Raw genomic sequence first — 6,500 nt, 5'->3', positions numbered from 1 at the left:
TGAGAGATAGAAGAGAGATTGAAATAATGGAGTCAGACACATTTCATGGTAGCATGCTCACCTCACTTGGTGGTCCATGTGGAGAGAAAGAGAGATTTATTGTGAAGGCTTATATATTCTCTGGGGATGTGCAAGCCCCCTAATTACAGGTGAAGACATATGTCACAGGAAAGGGTTTTGCTATAAGTAACACAGTGATAGAAGGGTGATGATCTAGGGGTATACACGCAATAGGAAGGAGTGGTATTGGGGGTACACATGTGACAAGATGGGCAGACCCTAGATTCATGATGGCAGCCTAACCTTGATTGTCCTGGATTGGAGACTTTATTTAGCCTAGTGCTTCAGTGGAAGCAACCCACTGTCTCTAACAGCAGGGAGTGAGCTCTACCTATTGTGGGAGAAACAACTGTGTCCGCTTGCTCTGGCTGGCTGGAGTCTACAGGGAGATAACTTGACAATCATTTACCATTAGTTGCAAGCAGTTTTCTAAGTCTAACATATAGTTGGGGGAGAAGACTTGGAAGAAGTCTTTCTGTTTCCCACAGGGGAAGAGGAAGATAATATACTAAAAGCAAAAGGAACACCAAAGAAGTAAGGAAAGAAAGACGTGCTACTGCTTCCATGGAGTAACAGCAAGATAAATGGAGGAAATATTGAACTTGTCAAGGATTTCATCTGGTTTGGATTCTCAATCATGGCTCATGGAAGCAGTGATGCATTGGACTGGACAAATCTGCTGCACAAGACCTCTTTCAAGTGTTGGAGAGCAAGGAGGTGTCACACTCAGGATTAAGGTGCACCTAAACCAAGCCATGGTGTTTTTCAATTGCTTCCTATGCAATTAAACTTTCACGTGAAATTAGACATTGAAGAAGGAAGACAAGAGAAGAATGAATGTACAATTGTGGTGCTGGCAAAAAATATCGAAAGTACCATGGACTGCCAAAAGAACCAGCAGATCTATCTTGGAAGAAGTAAAGCCAGAATGCTATTTAGAAAGGGTGATGACAAGACTTCATCTCATGTGCTTTGGACATGTTATCAAGGGAGACCAGACCCTGGAGAAGGGCATCATGCCCGGTACAGTGGAGGGGCCGTGAAAAAAGAGGAAGGTCCTCAAGGAGATGGATTGGCACAGTAGCTGCAACCTTGGCCTCAAGCGTACCAACGATTGTGAGGGTGGTGCGGGACCTGTAGTTTGTGTTTTGTTGTACAAGGGTCATCATGAGCCAGCACCTAACAAGAACAAGACCAGGCTTCCATGACCTTTGGTTGTGGATTCAAGTAAAACGAAAAATTTGACAGCTTCAATCTTTTCTCCATTTGTCATGATGATGTCTATCAGTCCAATGTGACGAGTTTTGTTTTTCTTTACAGTGAGTGTCAATGTATCATCACCTAGTACTTAAAGTCCCCTTTGCTTTCAGAAAGCAAGATTATTCCATCTGTACATGCAAGGTTGTTAATGAACCTTCCTTCCATCCTGAGGTTGAGTTCTTGTTCATATAGTCCAACTTCTCAGATTATTTGCTCAGCATATAAATTGGGGGTGGTGAGGGTAAAGAAAAGTAGCAACCCCTATGCACACCTTTCCAGATTTTTAACATTCCGTTATTCTGTTCAAATAACTGACTATTGGTCTATATACAGGTTCCACATGAGCACCATGCTACCAATGGTGTGTTATGATCCACACAATATTCAATAAAACACAAGTAAACATCTTTCTGGTATTCTCTGCTTTCAGCCTACATCCCTCTGATGTCAACATTACTGACCCTCATTCCAGGTCCTCTTCTGAATTCAATTTGAATGTCTGGCAGCTTCCTTCTGATGTTGTTTTTTTTTTAATAAGAGAGAGTTTCATATAAAGGGTAAGTGCACATCAAGAAAACATTCCAACTCAATGCTGCCCAAGGCCACAAGTCCAACATTAACCCATATGTACGACACCAAACCACAAAATCCTCCTCCATCTCACAAAACACATGCAAGGATGCCGACTGCAGGAGGAAAGCTGAATTAGTGAACATGTACGCATCTCAGCACTGGCAGGGGTCTCCACAGGGCTGCTCCAGCACCCAGGGCTGCATCGGGGTAGGTCCATGCGGCTTCTCCTCTGGGATGTCTTGCAGGAAATGAGCCTTGCTACCTGAAGCAGGGAACTGGCTAAGGTAGCTGAACCCTGGTCCGACCATCACAAAGCAAGAGACCTGAGAACTCAAAAGGGGAGGCTCACCAAGACATTTATCTCTCCGCCTTCAATTACCCTACTGATGTATTGTTGCCATTGTTTTTCAATGATCTTCAACAAAATTTTACTTGCATGTGATATTAAAGTTATTGTTCAATAATTTCCACATTCGGTTGGGTCACCTTTCTCTGGAATGGTAACAAATATGGATCTCTTCCAGTTGCTTGGCCAGGTAGCTGTCTTCCAAATTTCTTGACATAGACTAATGAGTTTTTGCAGTGCTTCATCATCTTGTTGTAACATGTGCATTGGTAGTCTATTGATTCCTGAAACCTTCTTTTCCACTAATGCCTTTGATGCAGCTTGGACCTCCTACAGTGCATTGTTTCCTGATCATGTGCTACAATTTTGAAGTTATGTCAGCCATGAATGTCAATCAATCCTTTTTTGTACAAGAACTGTAAATTCCTTCTATCTTCTTTTGATACTTCCAGCATAGTTCAATATTTTGCCCTTAGGATCCTTTAATAGTGAAACTGAATCTTGACATTTGTTCTTCGGTTCTTTCCGTTGGAGATATGTTGAACATGTTCTTCCCTTTTGCCTTTCTAACTCCAGATCTGTGTGCACTTCACCCCAGTACTTTACTTTGTCTTCTTGAACTGCCCTCAGGAATTTTCTGTTCAGCTCTTTCTCGTCATTATTTCTCCCATTATTTTTAGCTACTCTGTGTTCAAGAGCTTTTTTCAGAGTCTCTTCTGACATCCACTTTGATTTTTTTTCTTTCTTTCCCATCTTTTTAATGACCTTTTGTTTTCTTTATGTACAATGGTCTTAATGTCATCCCACAGTTCAGCAGGTGTTCAGTCATTAATGTTTGGTCAATGCATCAAATCTATTCTTTAGATGTTCTGTAAATTCTGAAGTGATATTCTCATATACTCAAGGTCATATTTTTACCCTCTTGGACTTATTTTAATTTTTTTCAACTTCAACCTGAATTTATATGTGATCAATTGATAGTCTGTTTCTCAGTTGGGTTCCAGCCTTATTTGGGATGATAATATTGAACTTCTCTATTTTCTCTTCTCATAGATTCCTGTATATTCCATCAGACCAGGTGCACATGTATAGTCATCATTATGTTGTTGGAAAAAGACATATGCTGTCAGGGAATCCAGCCCCTAACAAATCATCACAGGTCCAGTAGGCACAATTCTACACTGATAATAAGTAAAGATTATAGTAAAGGCATAGAGAACATGAGAGATAGAAGAGAGATTGAAATAATGGAGTCAGACACATTTCATGGTAGTATGCTCACCTCAACCCTACTTGGTGGTCCACGTGGAGAGAGAGAGAGAGAGAGAGAGTTTATTGCTAACCAAGGTTTGTATTTTCTCTGGGGACATATAAGCTCCCTAATTACAGGTGAAGACATATGTAACAAGTAGAGGTTGCACTATAGGTTATACAGCAGTGAGAGGGGGAAAGTCTAGGGATATACATGCAATAGGAAGGGGAGGTAATGGGGGTACACATGTGACAAGGTGGGTGGATCCTAGATTCAGGGAGGCAGCTTAATTTTGGATGTCACTGAGCCCGTTTGACCTGTTCTCTAGCTCACTATAGAAACCATTATCAGTAGGGTATAAATCCCACCTACAGGGCCAGACTGATGGCTGCAAGCCTTTAGGGAGAAGTAGCCCATTGTCCTTAACAGCAGGAAATGGGCCCCTCTTGTGGTGGGACCAGACAGTAGTTTGGATGTCTCTAAGCATCTGAACTCCCCTCATATGCTGGCAAATAGCCGCTGATATTTGGCATGTCTTTGGGGGAGACAAATCTGGGAGAAAGTCTCTTCATAATTCCACAATATGCAATGAAGCCATAGGTCTTGAAAAATTCTGTCATGTGATCTGAAGCTTCATGTCCATCACCAAGGCCATATTTTTCAACTACTACACCTTATCCCTTTCCAATTTTTGCCTTCCAATCGTCAGTAATTATCCATGTACTTGGGTTGCATGCTTGATCTATTTAAAGCTGTAGAAGGTGGTAGAATTTTTTAATTTCTCCATCATTAGCTTTAGTAGTTGGTACATACATTTGAATAATAGTTGCATTAACTGGTTTCTTTGTAGACATGCACACATCAGAGAGCCATGTACAGCAAGATCGATCTTGGAAAAAATAAAAGATAGCTCTTATTACAGGCACTAAAGCAAAGTGTGGTAAAGAAACAGTGTCTGGGTCTTAAAAGTCTTGTCTTAAAACAAGCAGCCCTCGAAATGAGGTGTCAGCTAGGAACACACAGAAGAAGCACACCAGCATGTGCGATCCAACGATTGTAAATGATAAAATCTAAGACCAAAGGCAGACATGGAATTAGAGCTTACATTGTGAGCAGCAGTTCTCAGAATGCTATGGCTGACAGTGAAAGTCAAAAATCCATTTGCAGGGTCCCTACCTGGATTAAGCCTCTAGTGACGCCCCCTCTGACCATAGACAAGTGATATGAATAGCGTTGCTATCAGACAGACAGCATTGGAAAGTGGATTATAGAAAATATAATTAGGTTAAAATGTAACACATTCTTTTACCTCCTTTTGACTCATTTTAAATCCGTTATCGTTTTTTAATATTTTCTGCTTTCTTTTTTATTGAGGTTTTTCTCAATTTTGTCATTGTTGTTGGGTTTTTTGGTTTTTGTTTTGTATGAAATCCAGAACATGCAAAGCTATAAAGACAGTAACTGAATCAATAGTTTCTTAGGGGCATGGCAAAGGACGTTGGGAGTGGGGTTTATGGGTAATGGGAGAACAATGAGTATAAGAAAGAAAATGTTCTAAAGTTGGTTGTGATCATTGCACAACTCTTCCATATGCGAGAACTATTGAATTGTAGGACATGTCAATTTACATCAATAAAACATTTTTTTTAAAGGCCATCTTGAAATGTTCTTGTTGACCCTGAATGCAAGTCCGTTCTCTTGGATCTGTCATTCCGAGCAGAGTAAACCATAGGATTGCCCGACTCACAGTGGCCAGTACCAGTCCGTTTCCGCTCGCCAGGCCAACGGCAGCTCACTGATGTCCAGAATGTCCATCTGTATGGGTCCATTTCATTTTTGAGACTTTGAACTTTCCTCGATCATATTTCATATATTCTACGTTTCAGTTATCAGTGGGCATTTCCAACTGCTTCCTCCCATTTGCAGTGGTCCCCCCCTTCAGCAATTTTCAGAAACAGCAGGTATTTTCTAAAGAGAACACACATTGCTATCACTCGTTAATAAAACTGTCGAGTTTAATTGGGAGTTGGCAACTCAAGGAAAATCAAAATGTTGCTGCTTTCAGATACAGTACTCAAGGGAATATCCGAGAATAAATGCAATCTATCTTGATGCTAAGGTTGACAGCGGATTCATGAAAGCCGTGGATCATTTTTCACCTGATGTGCAGTCCACTGAAATAAAAAGAAAATTTCCCCTCCTTGGTGCCACTGGTAAGAGATGTGACATGAATTCTGAGGACAAATACAGCCCGTTTGCCCTTCGTCGCTGTCGTTTCCCCATGAACCCATCATCCTGCGTTGGCGGCGTGTGCAGACCGTTCAGGTTGTCTCGTCTGGGCACCCCCGCGCGCGCATGTCGCCCAGATGGCAGGTGTGGAAGATGAGTGGTCGCTCACCCAGGAGGGTGCGCGCGCCAGCCCATCCTTCTTGGTGGCACCAGGTGGCGACATAGAGGAGCTGGTTCCGCTTCTGCCGGTGCCCTCGCGGGCGGACTGGCCGCGGGAGCGCGATGAGGACCTGGGCGGCGGGTGTCTTCGCTCCTGAGACCAGGACGCCGCAGCGGACTCTGCCCGGGGCTCCCGGTGGGCGCGCTCCGTCTGCACCTGGAACGCGCACAGCAAATTCAAGGGCGCCGAGCCCAATCATTCCGGCCCCCTTGGAAGCAGCAACAGCTACCTGAGGGTGGCCACACTCGCTTCCTCCTCGGAGGTGGCCATCCCGTGGAGTGGGACAGATTTCCTTCTGCGCCCCTCGAGAACCGGGAGGGAGAGGACAGAAAGCAAAGTGATCGTGGTTACAGACCCCACCCCCACCCACCCCCCAAGAAGACGGTTCGTTTCCCTTTTTCCCTTTTAAATCGTCGCCGATGAAACTTCCCAGCATTTCTGTTCTCGGACCGCGACGGGTGGCGAGGGCGAGGCGGACCAGAACTCAGTGTCCTCAAGGGCACCCCACGACACCTTAGGGTGTGGCTAAGCTCCGGGACAAGGAAGTTCGAGTGACCGCA

The 6,500-nt window shown here is 43.6% G+C and overlaps 1 pseudogene; it reads right to left on the bottom strand.

Moving 5' to 3' along the window:
- Positions 1 to 6,139, bottom strand: part of LOC101657913 — a 42,974-nt pseudogene extending 36,835 nt beyond the window's left edge.
- Between the last annotated feature and the right edge of the window lie 361 nt (positions 6,140 to 6,500).

This window comes from Echinops telfairi, unplaced genomic scaffold, assembly GCF_000313985.2.
Source record: "Echinops telfairi isolate 266 unplaced genomic scaffold, ASM31398v2 ScPeMD7_7441;HRSCAF=8479, whole genome shotgun sequence".
Lineage (NCBI taxonomy): Eukaryota > Metazoa > Chordata > Mammalia > Afrosoricida > Tenrecidae > Echinops > Echinops telfairi.
Note: the sequence above shows the minus strand (reverse complement) of the source record. Positions and strands in the feature narration are given on the sequence as shown.